General features: G+C 39.8%; 2 pseudogenes; both read left to right on the top strand.

Moving 5' to 3' along the window:
* The first annotated feature begins 5774 nt into the window (after window positions 1-5774).
* On the top strand, window positions 5775-7725 carry LOC133672327 (UDP-glycosyltransferase 74E1-like; annotated as a pseudogene).
* Window positions 7726-13869: 6144 nt separating this feature from the next.
* Window positions 13870-15820, top strand: LOC133672328 (UDP-glycosyltransferase 74E1-like; annotated as a pseudogene).
* Window positions 15821-21380: the final 5560 nt, after the last annotated feature.

The following is a 21380-nucleotide window of genomic DNA, read 5'->3' as shown; positions in this document are numbered from 1 at the left end:
ACGCAGCCCATTGCATCGGGTGTTTCATATATCCATTTCTACGAGCAAAAGTCGTTGCTTTTTTGGCCTTTGCCACATGCAATATGCTATAAAATAAGCCACTTGTAGATTAAATATCTATCGTTGGATGATAGATAGTTGTCAACATGTGTGTGCTCTCGACAAGATAGTAATAATATAAGTGATGCATGAAAAGGTGCAATAAAATCTATATCCATATTTGATATACCATGCATGACAGGATGTAAATATACATGCTAAAGCTTTTAAACAAAGTATCATTCATATAAGAAAACAACAACACATGGCATAACAAAAAAACAATTACCAAGCTTAGTCCAAGGATCCCCAGTGGAGTCGCCATCCTGTCGCACCCTCCCGAGAGCTCGACGTCGCGGCAACCCATCCTCTGTTTGCGGGGATTCGATGTTGGGGTCTTTCTGTTGTGAAAAAGGGAGTCGCCACCTAGTATTATGGTCACTAGGAAACCTAACTGGTCTTTAAGAGATTCTAAGGCAAGGGACTGGTTGCGTAAAGGGAAGGTTTTAGCACCCCTAGTACGCCCTACCTAAGGTAAGCTGCTTGGTGTTTGATTTGCCTTATAACTGTTATGGTGTTGATGTTCTCTAATCCCAACAGTTTCCTAGGATAAGTCTGCTCTGATGAACGAAATCTAGGGTGCTTTAAAAACCTATTTTTGTCTCGTAAACCGTGGAGTAAAAAAATAATTGAAATGTCCTCGATTATAATCAAGGCTTCTTTCAAGGATTTGTGCGGATTTATTATTCCTAGAAAATTATTTTGGATATTTACCACTCCGGGTTTCTTTATCCAAATATTAACAGTGAATAATAACAAATTATTCCCAATAATATTTTAGATATTCGTCCTTTAAGGATTTCTTTATCCAAACATTAGCGGTGAATAATAGATGAATTCGCACCAAAATAAGATTTTTATATTTTTTGGAATATTGGCCAATACCCTTTGGAGTTTTACAAACATGTTGTAAAATCCAGAAATGCAAGAAAAATGATTTTTGTTGTGTTTAAGAAATCCATGCGAAAACACATTTTCAAAACTTCAAATATTTGTTTTTTATATAAAAAAACATAAAAACAATGTTAGGGTATTGGCCGTATGCAGGAAAACAAAACATTTTTCATTTTATATTTTTTTTGATGTCTCGACGAAAACCGGGTACTTTCATACCGGACTTGTATCTTTACCATATAAAAAATACAAGCAGATATTGATAAACAATGCATCAACAAACTTTTAGAAAATTACATATTTAAATAATTCTTTTAAAGAAAATTTTCCGAACGGGCCAGACCCGGCCCACAAAGAGACTGGGCCGAAATCAGCCCAACATAAAATGGGCCCACTTTCTACAGGAGCTGGACTCAACCCAGCCCAAACCACATGACTGGTTACTGTTCACTGTACATGTTGATTAATTAGCCGGTTACTGTGTACATGCATAGTACCGGGTAATTATTTTCTTGCCGGGTCACTTGGTCAAACCAGTGACCCGGCTAGACTCATTCTCGCCAGCGTGCGTGAATAAGCCACGCACGCTTGCTACAGCCACCATGTAATTAAATTCTAAGTGCACAGTGTTTGTGCAATTATAAACGGAACAAGAAGGAATGAGAAGCTTACCTGGTTCACAGCGGCTGCTGGGAGAAATCCCTCCTGAGCTTGTCATTGGGATTCTGGGAAGAAACTATGATGTCACTTCCTGTCTTGCTTGGTCTGGTTCCTGGTTATGGAGAAGGGGAAGTTGGTGGTGATGTCGTTCTCGTCTACTGGTTTCTTGTTTCCTCCTCTTTCTATCTGCCTTCGGGTTCCCCTGGTGCTGGTGCTGGTGCTGGCTGAAGATGGAGGTCAGGAAGGATATCCCACTGTCATGCTACTGTGCTGTTCTTGCTTATTACTTCTCAAAGTGGCTGAGGAATTGCAACTGGTGATGACCGCTCCCCTGCTGGTTTATGCTCCCAGTGCAGAGCAGAACACAGCTACTGCTGGTGACGGGGAAAAGATATAGACGACTGGGATCAGCTGCTGGTGCAGAGACGAGACTGGTTGCCATCCTGGATTGCTGCTGCGGCTAGTAACCACTCCTGGTGATTGAGGGGCTGCGAGTCAGCGGTGGCTGCCGGAGTTGAAAATGACGCTGCTGCTGAAGCTGGAGACAGCTGCGTACTGGTGCAGGACTCAAAGAAAAGCTGTCTGTTTGGAATGTGAAGCAAAGCTCCTGACACTGTTTATGGCTCACGGTTTTGGCTGGTCATAAAGAAGTTGCTGGACCGTAGGGGAGACTCGGGCGTTGATGGGGGTGGTGTTACTGTTTATCTCTTCCCCTCTTCTCCTTTCTCTCCTCCGTTCTGTTTTCCTTTCTCACGGTAACGAAAGGATGAAGGAAAGAAACTCCCTCTGTTCTCGTGTTGCTGGAACGAAGGAAATGATGAGCTGACGATGGCGTTGCAGAATGGGTGTTCTTCCCTAGCTCTGTGTTTTCTTGCTCCTTCTCTGTTTTCCTGTGGGCTGCTGTTTCGTTGCACCGCTGGAGGAGAAGAAAACTACTGGAGACAGAAACGAAAGGCAAAGGCGATGGCGAGGGCGTGCTGGTTGGTCCTTCTGTGTTTTCTTCTGCTCGTCTCTATTGTGTCCTTCCTCGACTGTTTGTTCTCTGGTTTTCTTCCCCGTGCTTCCCGTCTTGGCTTTGCTGAGAAGAAAATGGTTGCTGCTGCTGTGGAGTTCAGGGAAGGCTGGTCTTAAGAGAAGCTGCTGGATCGTGGGGAGACTCGGTGGTGTTGGGAGGAAGCCGATGATGCCTCACCTGGTGGTGGTCAGGAAGGTGGCGGTGTGCTTCCAAACAATGGAGGGAGAGAGCAGAGAGAGAGGTTGTCGTTCCTCTCTTCCCCTCTGTTTTCCTCCTTTAACTGCCATCTCTTCTCGTTCAAAACTTTCCCCCTCTTTTCCAGTTTTCCAGCCCTCTCCCCCTGTTTTTTTTCAAAAACTCCCTCTTCTTTTCCAAAACTCTCTCTTCTTTTTTTTTTAAAAAAAAAACTCACGGTGCAGCTGCTAAGAGCTGTATTTATAGGCAAAGGGGGAAGCGGGGACGTTGCTGCGCATGGGGAGTAGGGGACACCATGCGAAGTCTCCAATAGGCGTGGCCTTGCAGGGTGCGCCTGCGCTGCTTTCCACTCCTAGGGTCTCCATCTGCATGCTGCGGGGAGGGAGGAACAATGCCGTTTGCTTTGGGTTCTGCTCCCCTTTTTATTATTATTATTAATTATTTGCAGGGACCCCAAAAAAGGGTTACAAACACGCGGCAGAATTTTCACTTCCTCATCGGTATTCAAACATGCATATCTTGAGCTTTTGATATCGAAATTGAGCGATTCGAAAGCCCAAATTCATCTATGTGTGTAGGACTACAACTTTCACGAAGGATTTAAGGTGAGATATAATTGTTTTACCGGACAGAATCGGGCCGCAAAACTGGTCGGTAAAAAATGGTCTCCTCATCCGATTCAAAAACTGACGAATGTCGAGCATCCCGATATGACTGAGAGTATCGTAAGAATGAACCAGAAAAATCGTGATGGCAGCAGAAATTTCAGTGCAAAACTTGGGTCAAAATCCTGCTCGCGGCAGAATTCTCTACTTTCACGTCAGATATTCAAACATGAATATCTCGAGCTCCTGACATCGAAATCAAGCGATTCGAAAGCCTAAATTCACCTATTCATCCATGACTACAACTTTCACGAAGGATTCCAGGTGAGCTATAAACGTTTTATAGGATAGAAACGGGTCGCAATCTGGTTGGTCACAAAGGGTCTCCCGATCTAAATTCAGGGAACTGACAATGCCAAGCATCCTAGTTTGACCGAGAGTCTGCCATAAGAAGAGTGAGCTCTAGGACCCGATAAAGGTGTAGGTCCATTTTTCAACATGTCACGAGTGACATAATTCCGTTAGGGAGGGTCAGATATTGCATGAAGCCCAGTCAGAATCAGGGCCTAAGTTGGAACAAAAAATATTGCGGCAGCAGCAGAACCAGGTTTTTTATTTCCACTTTTGAGGGATTTATTCACCCTTAAAGACCCTATAAAAAGGAATGAATTTGGCATTATGAAGACTTCTGATCAGTCTAAGAAAACCTGATGATTTTGGCAGCAAAGGGGAAGGATAAAAAGAGCAGAAAACAGCTCAAACAGAGTTTCGAAAAAAAAATTTCTTTCATTTGCTTTTGTCAATCTTCCAGCAAACATGGGATCCAAAAATGAGTAACAACAATAATGTCGGCAATTTGTTTAAAACACATGGTTAATAGGTATATTTGAGATTAAATTAAAAATAAATTCTATTTATTTTTTAGGTTAAAACTTTGTTGAAATTTAATCTTCAATATATGTTCCTTAACATACAACATCAACATAATCTATAATTTATTAATTTACATGTTTTGGTGAAACCCAAAATCCTTTAAAAACTTTTATTTCACATAGAAAAGAAACAAAGTTTTCACAATGTTTATAAAATGGTTAATTGAAAAGTTAAAATTAAGCTTAAAAGGATCTCAAAGTTTTAGAAGGAAGAGGTCTTAGGAAAATGAGTTTTAGGGTTAAACACAAGCGCTAGCCTGGCCCAACTCGTATTCGGGCCTAGGTTTAGATTTATTATAAAATAATATTTTGAATTAAAAAAACATTATTTTTTTGTAAACTAGGACTTGGACTTGGGTCTGGTCCATGAGGAAGTATTTATTCCAACCCATTGTTTGTCCAGTTCAACTCATAAATGATAATCTCTTCCAAAAGTTTTTGTTCCAAATTTAAACAATTTTTTTTATCTTAAAAAATATAGATTTATGGCAACTATATTAAGATTTAATTTTTGATTTACGGTATATAGTTAATCAAATGTTGATAATATGGGAATTAATTTTGATTATTACCAGGATTAATTCTTCAATATTTTTTAGCTTTCAAAATTCAACTATAAAAGGAGGTGAATGAAGAGTTTTCATCAATGTTTTCATATTTTAATGCACTCTTCTTTCTCATCTCATATTTTAGTGTTTTTTTTTCTTTTTATATGCTTTGATTTTTCTTTCAAATCTAGAGTTTAGATTCATTTTGTTGAGAGATATTTGAGTTACATAATCTTTAGTTCAAAGACTTTGTTTAAAAACGCATTTAAATCAAAGTGGTGGTGATAGAATCCAGGGAGACATATTAAAATTTTTTAATTGTACAAGTAAGGAGCAATAAAGTTTTAATGATAAAAGATTTATCCTTAAAAACATCAAAAGTAATTTTATTATTTTAGGGTGTTTCAACAAGTAAAAATCATTTTTTGTTTTAATTTAAATATATTTATTTTTATTGTCAATATATATACTAGGACTTTAATTTCGTATCAATAGCAGGTTTAAATAAATGGGTAATATACATGTTTGTAATCTTTGTTCTGTTCTTGATTCCTACAGGAGCTCCTTGACTCGATTAAATCTAATGCCTTTTAATAATCCCATCCAATTATCAACGATGACGCCTAGACTTATAAAAAAAATGTAGTGTAGTGTTAAAAAATAAAGAAAATAAATTGAGTAGCCTCCAAGCTTTGTAAACTTGGTTACCACGTTTGTTCCTTCCTGACCATGACTACGGTCCACTCCTACAATTTAGATACAACATGCTTACATATATAAAAGTAGTAATTCTCCTCAGGACTCAGGAGAATGGAAGGCAAATAGACAGGGTTGGTTAGAGAAATTAATGGAGAAGCAAGAAAGAAAGAGTAAGAGTCATGTACTGGCCTTACCCATTCCTGCTCAAGGTCACATTAACCCTATGATGCAATTCTCCAAGAGCCTTGCCTCCAAAGGACTCCACGTCACAATAGTGATATTCTCGAGCATGGTGACCAAGAATACCCGCCGACTTTGCTCCGTCGAAGTTGTGACCGTAGATTTTGTTAGTTATGAAGGCAAGCTTTCCTCAGATGACTATACTCAAAACAATTCCGAGCTACGGTGACACGAAAATTGCCAGAACTCGTTGCAGAACTAAACAATTCTTCTGGGCATCCAATAAGTTGCCTTCTGTATGACTCCCACTTGCCTTGGCTTCTAGACACAGCTAGGCAGCTTGGCCTCACTGGGGCTTCGCTCTTCACACAGCCATGTACTGTTGAAAATGTCTACTACAACGTTCATGAGATGCAGCTAAAGATTCCACCAGAGAAGTTGCTGGTAACAGTTTCACGTTTGCCAGCACTTTCACCACTAGAGATTACCGATCTACCATCATTCGTGCAAGGTATGGATTCAGAATCAGAATATTCATTTCTAGCTACTGAACCATGTGGTCGGTCAGTTTTCAAATTTCAGGGAAGCTGATTGGATCTTCGTCAACACTTTCAGCACCCTGGAGGAAGAGGTACAACTAAAGATCTCCTCTATATATGAAATGCATGTCTTGATCTTAGTACATATATAAATTTAACAAAGCAAACAAATGTGCAATCAAACAAGCAACTAGTCAACAATTGATTGACAAGCAAAGCAACATATACGAGAGCAGCAATGCTTCAAATTCCTATTTAAATTATTTCTTCATAAGAGGATACCATATTTTCAAAGTATGCTCCTTTCACTTCCGTGGCACTCAAAATTTTGTTGATTTCCATCAGGCGGTAAACTGGCTGGCAAGCCAAAGGTCAATAAAGCCAATAGGACCATTGATCCCATCATTTTACTTGGACAGGCAGCTGGAGGACGATAAAGAGTACGGTCCCAGCCTCTTCAAACCCAATCCGGACGGGTGCAATGAGTGGCTAGATTCAAAGGAAACTGGCTCAGTGGTTTATGTGTCATTTGGAAGCATGGATGCACTGGGAGACGAGCAAATGGCAGAAATTGCTTGGGGGCTAAAGAGGAGTGACTGCTGCTTCCTGTGGGTAGTCAGAGAATAGGAAAGGAAAAAACTTCCAAGCAACTTTGTGGAGGAGTCATCAAAGAAATCTCTGCTTGTGACCTGGAGCCCACAGCTAGAGGTTCTGGCTCACAAGTCTGTTGGTTGCTTCATGACTCATTGTGGTTGGAACTCAACACTCGAGGCGTTGAGCTTAGGAGTGCCAATGGTGGCAATGCCACACTGGACTGATCAACCAACAAATGCAAAGTGCATTGCCGATGTTTGGCATGTAGGCGTTAGAGTGAAGGCAAATGAAAAGGGGATTGTCACTAAAGAAGAGGTAGAAGGGTGTATAAGGGTGTATAAGGGAAGTCATGGAAGGTGAAAGAGGGAATGAGATGAGAAGGAACTCTGAGAAATGGATGAAACTAGCCAAAACCGCAGTAGATGAAGGCGGAAGCTCTGATAAGAATATTACGGAATTTGCAGCAGAACTTGCAAGGAAGTTCCATGAAACCAAAGATTCAAAAGTGTGAAAGCATACATATGCATGGCCTTAAAACTTTGAAAATGCATCTTATTTAGCTGATGTAGTTTGCCTCAATCATAAACTTGATTGCACATCCACCATATGCAAAAGCATGATTTCTCAATCTGAAGAATAAACTTGCAAAGAGCATTTTATTTCCAAAGGCACGAGATATAACTGTCACACCCAGTATATCGATTTTTTGTTCTGTACTGTGTACCTATATCATTTATATATTCATCAGAATTCACTTTTGAAGCACTAGCAAGCATGTCCAGCTTTATCAATGAGCTGGGAAAACCAAGGTTACTTGTATATATACGACCCCAACAGCTATGGGTCAGGTATATAGCCCCACGTCAAAAAAATTGCCCAAAAACTCATCTACGGGTCCTAATCACGTTAGATGGCATGCCATTTAGGTAGGGTACTATCCGGACAACAGCAGGAAAGAATTCTTTTTAAATAAGAGGTATAACTGTGTTCAATTGGATAGTTTTTAAATTATAATTTATAAATTCTTTTTAAATTATAACTATAAAAATTACTATATTACCAAACAAACAGTATATGTTTGCATTTTGAGTGTGTTTATTAGACAAAAATCCTAAATGGGAGAAAATAAAATTGAACGCAGCCCATTGCATCGGGTGTTTCATATATCCATTTCTACGAGCAAAAGTCGTTGCTTTTTTGGCCTTTGCCACATGCAATATGCTATAAAATAAGCCACTTGTAGATTAAATATCTATCGTTGGATGATAGATAGTTGTCAACATGTGTGTGCTCTCGACAAGATAGTAATAATATAAGTGATGCATGAAAAGGTGCAATAAAATCTATATCCATATTTGATATACCATGCATGACAGGATGTAAATATACATGCTAAAGCTTTTAAACAAAGTATCATTCATATAAGAAAACAACAACACATGGCATAACAAAAAAACAATTACCAAGCTTAGTCCAAGGATCCCCAGTGGAGTCGCCATCCTGTCGCACCCTCCCGAGAGCTCGACGTCGCGGCAACCCATCCTCTGTTTGCGGGGATTCGATGTTGGGGTCTTTCTGTTGTGAAAAAGGGAGTCGCCACCTAGTATTATGGTCACTAGGAAACCTAACTGGTCTTTAAGAGATTCTAAGGCAAGGGACTGGTTGCGTAAAGGGAAGGTTTTAGCACCCCTAGTACGCCCTACCTAAGGTAAGCTGCTTGGTGTTTGATTTGCCTTATAACTGTTATGGTGTTGATGTTCTCTAATCCCAACAGTTTCCTAGGATAAGTCTGCTCTGATGAACGAAATCTAGGGTGCTTTAAAAACCTATTTTTGTCTCGTAAACCGTGGAGTAAAAAAATAATTGAAATGTCCTCGATTATAATCAAGGCTTCTTTCAAGGATTTGTGCGGATTTATTATTCCTAGAAAATTATTTTGGATATTTACCACTCCGGGTTTCTTTATCCAAATATTAACAGTGAATAATAACAAATTATTCCCAATAATATTTTAGATATTCGTCCTTTAAGGATTTCTTTATCCAAACATTAGCGGTGAATAATAGATGAATTCGCACCAAAATAAGATTTTTATATTTTTTGGAATATTGGCCAATACCCTTTGGAGTTTTACAAACATGTTGTAAAATCCAGAAATGCAAGAAAAATGATTTTTGTTGTGTTTAAGAAATCCATGCGAAAACACATTTTCAAAACTTCAAATATTTGTTTTTTATATAAAAAAACATAAAAACAATGTTAGGGTATTGGCCGTATGCAGGAAAACAAAACATTTTTCATTTTATATTTTTTTTGATGTCTCGACGAAAACCGGGTACTTTCATACCGGACTTGTATCTTTACCATATAAAAAATACAAGCAGATATTGATAAACAATGCATCAACAAACTTTTAGAAAATTACATATTTAAATAATTCTTTTAAAGAAAATTTTCCGAACGGGCCAGACCCGGCCCACAAAGAGACTGGGCCGAAATCAGCCCAACATAAAATGGGCCCACTTTCTACAGGAGCTGGACTCAACCCAGCCCAAACCACATGACTGGTTACTGTTCACTGTACATGTTGATTAATTAGCCGGTTACTGTGTACATGCATAGTACCGGGTAATTATTTTCTTGCCGGGTCACTTGGTCAAACCAGTGACCCGGCTAGACTCATTCTCGCCAGCGTGCGTGAATAAGCCACGCACGCTTGCTACAGCCACCATGTAATTAAATTCTAAGTGCACAGTGTTTGTGCAATTATAAACGGAACAAGAAGGAATGAGAAGCTTACCTGGTTCACAGCGGCTGCTGGGAGAAATCCCTCCTGAGCTTGTCATTGGGATTCTGGGAAGAAACTATGATGTCACTTCCTGTCTTGCTTGGTCTGGTTCCTGGTTATGGAGAAGGGGAAGTTGGTGGTGATGTCGTTCTCGTCTACTGGTTTCTTGTTTCCTCCTCTTTCTATCTGCCTTCGGGTTCCCCTGGTGCTGGTGCTGGTGCTGGCTGAAGATGGAGGTCAGGAAGGATATCCCACTGTCATGCTACTGTGCTGTTCTTGCTTATTACTTCTCAAAGTGGCTGAGGAATTGCAACTGGTGATGACCGCTCCCCTGCTGGTTTATGCTCCCAGTGCAGAGCAGAACACAGCTACTGCTGGTGACGGGGAAAAGATATAGACGACTGGGATCAGCTGCTGGTGCAGAGACGAGACTGGTTGCCATCCTGGATTGCTGCTGCGGCTAGTAACCACTCCTGGTGATTGAGGGGCTGCGAGTCAGCGGTGGCTGCCGGAGTTGAAAATGACGCTGCTGCTGAAGCTGGAGACAGCTGCGTACTGGTGCAGGACTCAAAGAAAAGCTGTCTGTTTGGAATGTGAAGCAAAGCTCCTGACACTGTTTATGGCTCACGGTTTTGGCTGGTCATAAAGAAGTTGCTGGACCGTAGGGGAGACTCGGGCGTTGATGGGGGTGGTGTTACTGTTTATCTCTTCCCCTCTTCTCCTTTCTCTCCTCCGTTCTGTTTTCCTTTCTCACGGTAACGAAAGGATGAAGGAAAGAAACTCCCTCTGTTCTCGTGTTGCTGGAACGAAGGAAATGATGAGCTGACGATGGCGTTGCAGAATGGGTGTTCTTCCCTAGCTCTGTGTTTTCTTGCTCCTTCTCTGTTTTCCTGTGGGCTGCTGTTTCGTTGCACCGCTGGAGGAGAAGAAAACTACTGGAGACAGAAACGAAAGGCAAAGGCGATGGCGAGGGCGTGCTGGTTGGTCCTTCTGTGTTTTCTTCTGCTCGTCTCTATTGTGTCCTTCCTCGACTGTTTGTTCTCTGGTTTTCTTCCCCGTGCTTCCCGTCTTGGCTTTGCTGAGAAGAAAATGGTTGCTGCTGCTGTGGAGTTCAGGGAAGGCTGGTCTTAAGAGAAGCTGCTAGATCGTGGGGAGACTCGGTGGTGTTGGGAGGAAGCCGATGATGCCTCACCTGGTGGTGGTCAGGAAGGTGGCGGTGTGCTTCCAAACAATGGAGGGAGAGAGCAGAGAGAGAGGTTGTCGTTCCTCTCTTCCCCTCTGTTTTCCTCCTTTAACTGCCATCTCTTCTCGTTCAAAACTTTCCCCCTCTTTTCCAGTTTTCCAGCCCTCTCCCCCTGTTTTTTTTCAAAAACTCCCTCTTCTTTTCCAAAACTCTCTCTTCTTTTTTTTTTAAAAAAAAAACTCACGGTGCAGCTGCTAAGAGCTGTATTTATAGGCAAAGGGGGAAGCGGGGACGTTGCTGCGCATGGGGAGTAGGGGACACCATGCGAAGTCTCCAATAGGCGTGGCCTTGCAGGGTGCGCCTGCGCTGCTTTCCACTCCTAGGGTCTCCATCTGCATGCTGCGGGGAGGGAGGAACAATGCCGTTTGCTTTGGGTTCTGCTCCCCTTTTTATTATTATTATTAATTATTTGCAGGGACCCCAAAAAAGGGTTACAAACACGCGGCAGAATTTTCACTTCCTCATCGGTATTCAAACATGCATATCTTGAGCTTTTGATATCGAAATTGAGCGATTCGAAAGCCCAAATTCATCTATGTGTGTAGGACTACAACTTTCACGAAGGATTTAAGGTGAGATATAATTGTTTTACCGGACAGAATCGGGCCGCAAAACTGGTCGGTAAAAAATGGTCTCCTCATCCGATTCAAAAACTGACGAATGTCGAGCATCCCGATATGACTGAGAGTATCGTAAGAATGAACCAGAAAAATCGTGATGGCAGCAGAAATTTCAGTGCAAAACTTGGGTCAAAATCCTGCTCGCGGCAGAATTCTCTACTTTCACGTCAGATATTCAAACATGAATATCTCGAGCTCCTGACATCGAAATCAAGCGATTCGAAAGCCTAAATTCACCTATTCATCCATGACTACAACTTTCACGAAGGATTCCAGGTGAGCTATAAACGTTTTATAGGATAGAAACGGGTCGCAATCTGGTTGGTCACAAAGGGTCTCCCGATCTAAATTCAGGGAACTGACAATGCCAAGCATCCTAGTTTGACCGAGAGTCTGCCATAAGAAGAGTGAGCTCTAGGACCCGATAAAGGTGTAGGTCCATTTTTCAACATGTCACGAGTGACATAATTCCGTTAGGGAGGGTCAGATATTGCATGAAGCCCAGTCAGAATCAGGGCCTAAGTTGGAACAAAAAATATTGCGGCAGCAGCAGAACCAGGTTTTTTATTTCCACTTTTGAGGGATTTATTCACCCTTAAAGACCCTATAAAAAGGAATGAATTTGGCATTATGAAGACTTCTGATCAGTCTAAGAAAACCTGATGATTTTGGCAGCAAAGGGGAAGGATAAAAAGAGCAGAAAACAGCTCAAACAGAGTTTCGAAAAAAAAATTTCTTTCATTTGCTTTTGTCAATCTTCCAGCAAACATGGGATCCAAAAATGAGTAACAACAATAATGTCGGCAATTTGTTTAAAACACATGGTTAATAGGTATATTTGAGATTAAATTAAAAATAAATTCTATTTATTTTTTAGGTTAAAACTTTGTTGAAATTTAATCTTCAATATATGTTCCTTAACATACAACATCAACATAATCTATAATTTATTAATTTACATGTTTTGGTGAAACCCAAAATCCTTTAAAAACTTTTATTTCACATAGAAAAGAAACAAAGTTTTCACAATGTTTATAAAATGGTTAATTGAAAAGTTAAAATTAAGCTTAAAAGGATCTCAAAGTTTTAGAAGGAAGAGGTCTTAGGAAAATGAGTTTTAGGGTTAAACACAAGCGCTAGCCTGGCCCAACTCGTATTCGGGCCTAGGTTTAGATTTATTATAAAATAATATTTTGAATTAAAAAAACATTATTTTTTTGTAAACTAGGACTTGGACTTGGGTCTGGTCCATGAGGAAGTATTTATTCCAACCCATTGTTTGTCCAGTTCAACTCATAAATGATAATCTCTTCCAAAAGTTTTTGTTCCAAATTTAAACAATTTTTTTTATCTTAAAAAATATAGATTTATGGCAACTATATTAAGATTTAATTTTTGATTTACGGTATATAGTTAATCAAATGTTGATAATATGGGAATTAATTTTGATTATTACCAGGATTAATTCTTCAATATTTTTTAGCTTTCAAAATCAACTATAAAAGGAGGTGAATGAAGAGTTTTCATCAATGTTTTCATATTTTAATGCACTCTTCTTTCTCATCTCATATTTTAGTGTTTTTTTTTCTTTTTATATGCTTTGATTTTTCTTTCAAATCTAGAGTTTAGATTCATTTTGTTGAGAGATATTTGAGTTACATAATCTTTAGTTCAAAGACTTTGTTTAAAAACGCATTTAAATCAAAGTGGTGGTGATAGAATCCAGGGAGACATATTAAAATTTTTTAATTGTACAAGTAAGGAGCAATAAAGTTTTAATGATAAAAGATTTATCCTTAAAAACATCAAAAGTAATTTTATTATTTTAGGGTGTTTCAACAAGTAAAAATCATTTTTTGTTTTAATTTAAATATATTTATTTTTATTGTCAATATATATACTAGGACTTTAATTTCGTATCAATAGCAGGTTTAAATAAATGGGTAATATACATGTTTGTAATCTTTGTTCTGTTCTTGATTCCTACAGGAGCTCCTTGACTCGATTAAATCTAATGCCTTTTAATAATCCCATCCAATTATCAACGATGACGCCTAGACTTATAAAAAAAAATGTAGTGTAGTGTTAAAAAATAAAGAAAATAAATTGAGTAGCCTCCAAGCTTTGTAAACTTGGTTACCACGTTTGTTCCTTCCTGACCATGACTACGGTCCACTCCTACAATTTAGATACAACATGCTTACATATATAAAAGTAGTAATTCTCCTCAGGACTCAGGAGAATGGAAGGCAAATAGACAGGGTTGGTTAGAGAAATTAATGGAGAAGCAAGAAAGAAAGAGTAAGAGTCATGTACTGGCCTTACCCATTCCTGCTCAAGGTCACATTAACCCTATGATGCAATTCTCCAAGAGCCTTGCCTCCAAAGGACTCCACGTCACAATAGTGATATTCTCGAGCATGGTGACCAAGAATACCCGCCGACTTTGCTCCGTCGAAGTTGTGACCGTAGATTTTGTTAGTTATGAAGGCAAGCTTTCCTCAGATGACTATACTCAAAACAATTCCGAGCTACGGTGACACGAAAATTGCCAGAACTCGTTGCAGAACTAAACAATTCTTCTGGGCATCCAATAAGTTGCCTTCTGTATGACTCCCACTTGCCTTGGCTTCTAGACACAGCTAGGCAGCTTGGCCTCACTGGGGCTTCGCTCTTCACACAGCCATGTACTGTTGAAAATGTCTACTACAACGTTCATGAGATGCAGCTAAAGATTCCACCAGAGAAGTTGCTGGTAACAGTTTCACGTTTGCCAGCACTTTCACCACTAGAGATTACCGATCTACCATCATTCGTGCAAGGTATGGATTCAGAATCAGAATATTCATTTCTAGCTACTGAACCATGTGGTCGGTCAGTTTTCAAATTTCAGGGAAGCTGATTGGATCTTCGTCAACACTTTCAGCACCCTGGAGGAAGAGGTACAACTAAAGATCTCCTCTATATATGAAATGCATGTCTTGATCTTAGTACATATATAAATTTAACAAAGCAAACAAATGTGCAATCAAACAAGCAACTAGTCAACAATTGATTGACAAGCAAAGCAACATATACGAGAGCAGCAATGCTTCAAATTCCTATTTAAATTATTTCTTCATAAGAGGATACCATATTTTCAAAGTATGCTCCTTTCACTTCCGTGGCACTCAAAATTTTGTTGATTTCCATCAGGCGGTAAACTGGCTGGCAAGCCAAAGGTCAATAAAGCCAATAGGACCATTGATCCCATCATTTTACTTGGACAGGCAGCTGGAGGACGATAAAGAGTACGGTCCCAGCCTCTTCAAACCCAATCCGGACGGGTGCAATGAGTGGCTAGATTCAAAGGAAACTGGCTCAGTGGTTTATGTGTCATTTGGAAGCATGGATGCACTGGGAGACGAGCAAATGGCAGAAATTGCTTGGGGGCTAAAGAGGAGTGACTGCTGCTTCCTGTGGGTAGTCAGAGAATAGGAAAGGAAAAAACTTCCAAGCAACTTTGTGGAGGAGTCATCAAAGAAATCTCTGCTTGTGACCTGGAGCCCACAGCTAGAGGTTCTGGCTCACAAGTCTGTTGGTTGCTTCATGACTCATTGTGGTTGGAACTCAACACTCGAGGCGTTGAGCTTAGGAGTGCCAATGGTGGCAATGCCACACTGGACTGATCAACCAACAAATGCAAAGTGCATTGCCGATGTTTGGCATGTAGGCGTTAGAGTGAAGGCAAATGAAAAGGGGATTGTCACTAAAGAAGAGGTAGAAGGGTGTATAAGGGTGTATAAGGGAAGTCATGGAAGGTGAAAGAGGGAATGAGATGAGAAGGAACTCTGAGAAATGGATGAAACTAGCCAAAACCGCAGTAGATGAAGGCGGAAGCTCTGATAAGAATATTACGGAATTTGCAGCAGAACTTGCAAGGAAGTTCCATGAAACCAAAGATTCAAAAGTGTGAAAGCATACATATGCATGGCCTTAAAACTTTGAAAATGCATCTTATTTAGCTGATGTAGTTTGCCTCAATCATAAACTTGATTGCACATCCACCATATGCAAAAGCATGATTTCTCAATCTGAAGAATAAACTTGCAAAGAGCATTTTATTTCCAAAGGCACGAGATATAACTGTCACACCCAGTATATCGATTTTTTGTTCTGTACTGTGTACCTATATCATTTATATATTCATCAGAATTCACTTTTGAAGCACTAGCAAGCATGTCCAGCTTTATCAATGAGCTGGGAAAACCAAGGTTACTTGTATATATACGACCCCAACAGCTATGGGTCAGGTATATAGCCCCACGTCAAAAAAATTGCCCAAAAACTCATCTACGGGTCCTAATCACGTTAGATGGCATGCCATTTAGGTAGGGTACTATCCGGACAACAGCAGGAAAGAATTCTTTTTAAATAAGAGGTATAACTGTGTTCAATTGGATAGTTTTTAAATTATAATTTATAAATTCTTTTTAAATTATAACTATAAAAATTACTATATTACCAAACAAACAGTATATGTTTGCATTTTGAGTGTGTTTATTAGACAAAAATCCTAAATGGGAGAAAATAAAATTGAACGCAGCCCATTGCATCGGGTGTTTCATATATCCATTTCTACGAGCAAAAGTCGTTGCTTTTTTGGCCTTTGCCACATGCAATATGCTATAAAATAAGCCACTTGTAGATTAAATATCTATCGTTGGATGATAGATAGTTGTCAACATGTGTGTGCTCTCGAAGATAGTAATAATATAAGTGATGCATGAAAAGGTGCAATAAAATCTATATCCATATTTGATATACCATGCATGACAGGATGTAAATATACATGCTAAAGCTTTTAAACAAAGTATCATTCATATAAGAAAACAACAACACATGGCATAACAAAAAAACAATTACCAAGCTTAGTCCAAGGATCCCCAGTGGAGTCGCCATCCTGTCGCACCCTCCCGAGAGCTCGACGTCGCGGCAACCCATCCTCTGTTTGCGGGGATTCGATGTTGGGGTCTTTCTGTTGTGAAAAAGGGAGTCACCACCTAGTATTATGGTCACTAGGAAACCTAACTGGTCTTTAAGAGATTCTAAGGCAAGGGACTGGTTGCGTAAAGGGAAGGTTTTAGCACCCCTAGTACGCCCTACCTAAGGTAAGCTGCTTGGTGTTTGATTTGCCTTATAACTGTTATGGTGTTGATGTTCTCTAATCCCAACAGTTTCCTAGGATAAGTCTGCTCTGATGAACGAAATCTAGGGTGCTTTAAAAACCTATTTTTGTCTCGTAAACCGTGGAGTAAAAAAATAATTGAAATGTCCTCGATTATAATCAAGGCTTCTTTCAAGGATTTGTGCGGATTTATTATTCCTAGAAAATTATTTTGGATATTTACCACTCCGGGTTTCTTTATCCAAATATTAACAGTGAATAATAACAAATTATTCCCAATAATATTTTAGATATTCGTCCTTTAAGGATTTCTTTATCCAAACATTAGCGGTGAATAATAGATGAATTCGCACCAAAATAAGATTTTTATATTTTTTGGAATATTGGCCAATACCCTTTGGAGTTTTACAAACATGTTGTAAAATCCAGAAATGCAAGAAAAATGATTTTTGTTGTGTTTAAGAAATCCATGCGAAAACACATTTTCAAAACTTCAAATATTTGTTTTTTATATAAAAAAACATAAAAACAATGTTAGGGTATTGGCCGTATGCAGGAAAACAAAACATTTTTCATTTTATATTTTTTTTGATGTCTCGACGAAAACCGGGTACTTTCATACCGGACTTGTATCTTTACCATATAAAAAATACAAGCAGATATTGATAAACAATGCATCAACAAACTTTTAGAAAATTACATATTTAAATAATTCTTTTAAAGAAAATTTTCCGAACGGGCCAGACCCGGCCCACAAAGAGACTGGGCCGAAATCAGCCCAACATAAAATGGGCCCACTTTCTACAGGAGCTGGACTCAACCCAGCCCAAACCACATGACTGGTTACTGTTCACTGTACATGTTGATTAATTAGCCGGTTACTGTGTACATGCATAGTACCGGGTAATTATTTTCTTGCCGGGTCACTTGGTCAAACCAGTGACCCGGTTAGACTCATTCTCGCCAGCGTGCGTGAATAAGCCACGCACGCTTGCTACAGCCACCATGTAATTAAATTCTAAGTGCACAGTGTTTGTGCAATTATAAACGGAACAAGAAGGAATGAGAAGCTTACCTGGTTCACAGCGGCTGCTGGGAGAAATCCCTCCTGAGCTTGTCATTGGGATTCTGGGAAGAAACTATGATGTCACTTCCTGTCTTGCTTGGTCTGGTTCCTGGTTATGGAGAAGGGGAAGTTGGTGGTGATGTCGTTCTCGTCTACTGGTTTCTTGTTTCCTCCTCTTTCTATCTGCCTTCGGGTTCCCCTGGTGCTGGTGCTGGTGCTGGCTGAAGATGGAGGTCAGGAAGGATATCCCACTGTCATGCTACTGTGCTGTTCTTGCTTATTACTTCTCAAAGTGGCTGAGGAATTGCAACTGGTGATGACCGCTCCCCTGCTGGTTTATGCTCCCAGTGCAGAGCAGAACACAGCTACTGCTGGTGACGGGGAAAAGATATAGACGACTGGGATCAGCTGCTGGTGCAGAGACGAGACTGGTTGCCATCCTGGATTGCTGCTGCGGCTAGTAACCACTCCTGGTGATTGAGGGGCTGCGAGTCAGCGGTGGCTGCCGGAGTTGAAAATGACGCTGCTGCTGAAGCTGGAGACAGCTGCGTACTGGTGCAGGACTCAAAGAAAAGCTGTCTGTTTGGAATGTGAAGCAAAGCTCCTGACACTGTTTATGGCTCACGGTTTTGGCTGGTCATAAAGAAGTTGCTGGACCGTAGGGGAGACTCGGGCGTTGATGGGGGTGGTGTTACTGTTTATCTCTTCCCCTCTTCTCCTTTCTCTCCTCCGTTCTGTTTTCCTTTCTCACGGTAACGAAAGGATGAAGGAAAGAAACTCCCTCTGTTCTCGTGTTGCTGGAACGAAGGAAATGATGAGCTGACGATGGCGTTGCAGAATGGGTGTTCTTCCCTAGCTCTGTGTTTTCTTGCTCCTTCTCTGTTTTCCTGTGGGCTGCTGTTTCGTTGCACCGCTGGAGGAGAAGAAAACTACTGGAGACAGAAACGAAAGGCAAAGGCGATGGCGAGGGCGTGCTGGTTGGTCCTTCTGTGTTTTCTTCTGCTCGTCTCTATTGTGTCCTTCCTCGACTGTTTGTTCTCTGGTTTTCTTCCCCGTGCTTCCCGTCTTGGCTTTGCTGAGAAGAAAATGGTTGCTGCTGCTGTGGAGTTCAGGGAAGGCTGGTCTTAAGAGAAGCTGCTGGATCGTGGGGAGACTCGGTGGTGTTGGGAGGAAGCCGATGATGCCTCACCTGGTGGTGGTCAGGAAGGTGGCGGTGTGCTTCCAAACAATGGAGGGAGAGAGCAGAGAGAGAGGTTGTCGTTCCTCTCTTCCCCTCTGTTTTCCTCCTTTAACTGCCATCTCTTCTCGTTCAAAACTTTCCCCCTCTTTTCCAGTTTTCCAGCCCTCTCCCCCTGTTTTTTTTCAAAAACTCCCTCTTCTTTTCCAAAACTCTCTCTTCTTTTTTTTTAAAAAAAAAAACTCACGGTGCAGCTGCTAAGAGCTGTATTTATAGGCAAAGGGGGAAGCGGGGACGTTGCTGCGCATGGGGAGTAGGGGACACCATGCGAAGTCTCCAATAGGCGTGGCCTTGCAGGGTGCGCCTGCGCTGCTTTCCACTCCTAGGGTCTCCATCTGCATGCTGCGGGGAGGGAGGAACAATGCCGTTTGCTTTGGGTTCTGCTCCCCTTTTTATTATTATTATTAATTATTTGCAGGGACCCCAAAAAAGGGTTACAAACACGCGGCAGAATTTTCACTTCCTCATCGGTATTCAAACATGCATATCTTGAGCTTTTGATATCGAAATTGAGCGATTCGAAAGCCCAAATTCATCTATGTGTGTAGGACTACAACTTTCACGAAGGATTTAAGGTGAGATATAATTGTTTTACCGGACAGAATCGGGCCGCAAAACTGGTCGGTAAAAAATGGTCTCCTCATCCGATTCAAAAACTGACGAATGTCGAGCATCCCGATATGACTGAGAGTATCGTAAGAATGAACCAGAAAAATCGTGATGGCAGCAGAAATTTCAGTGCAAAACTTGGGTCAAAATCCTGCTCGCGGCAGAATTCTCTACTTTCACGTCAGATATTCAAACATGAATATCTCGAGCTCCTGACATCGAAATCAAGCGATTCGAAAGCCTAAATTCACCTATTCATCCATGACTACAACTTTCACGAAGGATTCCAGGTGAGCTATAAACGTTTTATAGGATAGAAACGGGTCGCAATCTGGTTGGTCACAAAGGGTCTCCCGATCTAAATTCAGGGAACTGACAATGCCAAGCATCCTAGTTTGACCGAGAGTCTGCCATAAGAAGAGTGAGCTCTAGGACCCGATAAAGGTGTAGGTCCATTTTTCAACATGTCACGAGTGACATAATTCCGTTAGGGAGGGTCAGATATTGCATGAAGCCCAGTCAGAATCAGGGCCTAAGTTGGAACAAAAAATATTGCGGCAGCAGCAGAACCAGGTTTTTTATTTCCACTTTTGAGGGATTTATTCACCCTTAAAGACCCTATAAAAAGGAATGAATTTGGCATTATGAAGACTTCTGATCAGTCTAAGAAAACCTGATGATTTTGGCAGCAAAGGGGAAGGATAAAAAGAGCAGAAAACAGCTCAAACAGAGTTTCGAAAAAAAAATTTCTTTCATTTGCTTTTGTCAATCTTCCAGCAAACATGGGATCCAAAAATGAGTAACAACAATAATGTCGGCAATTTGTTTAAAACACATGGTTAATAGGTATATTTGAGATTAAATTAAAAATAAATTCTATTTATTTTTTAGGTTAAAACTTTGTTGAAATTTAATCTTCAATATATGTTCCTTAACATACAACATCAACATAATCTATAATTTATTAATTTACATGTTTTGGTGAAACCCAAAATCCTTTAAAAACTTTTATTTCACATAGAAAAGAAACAAAGTTTTCACAATGTTTATAAAATGGTTAATTGAAAAGTTAAAATTAAGCTTAAAAGGATCTCAAAGTTTTAGAAGGAAGAGGTCTTAGGAAAATGAGTTTTAGGGTTAAACACAAGCGCTAGCCTGGCCCAACTCGTATTCGGGCCTAGGTTTAGATTTATTATAAAATAATATTTTGAATTAAAAAAACATTATTTTTTTGTAAACTAGGACTTGGACTTGGGTCTGGTCCATGAGGAAGTATTTATTCCAACCCATTGTTTGTCCAGTTCAACTCATAAATGATAATCTCTTCCAAAAGTTTTTGTTCCAAATTTAAACAATTTTTTTTATCTTAAAAAATATAGATTTATGGCAACTATATTAAGATTTAATTTTTGATTTACGGTATATAGTTAATCAAATGTTGATAATATGGGAATTAATTTTGATTATTACCAGGATTAATTCTTCAATATTTTTTAGCTTTCAAAATCAACTATAAAAGGAGGTGAATGAAGAGTTTTCATCAATGTTTTCATATTTTAATGCACTCTTCTTTCTCATCTCATATTTTAGTGTTTTTTTTTCTTTTTATATGCTTTGATTTTTCTTTCAAATCTAGAGTTTAGATTCATTTTGTTGAGAGATATTTGAGTTACATAATCTTTAGTTCAAA

Source organism: Populus nigra, chromosome 14 (genome assembly GCF_951802175.1).
Source record: "Populus nigra chromosome 14, ddPopNigr1.1, whole genome shotgun sequence".
Classification (NCBI taxonomy): Eukaryota; Viridiplantae; Streptophyta; class Magnoliopsida; order Malpighiales; family Salicaceae; genus Populus; species Populus nigra.
This window is presented reverse-complemented; position numbering and strand designations above follow the sequence as displayed.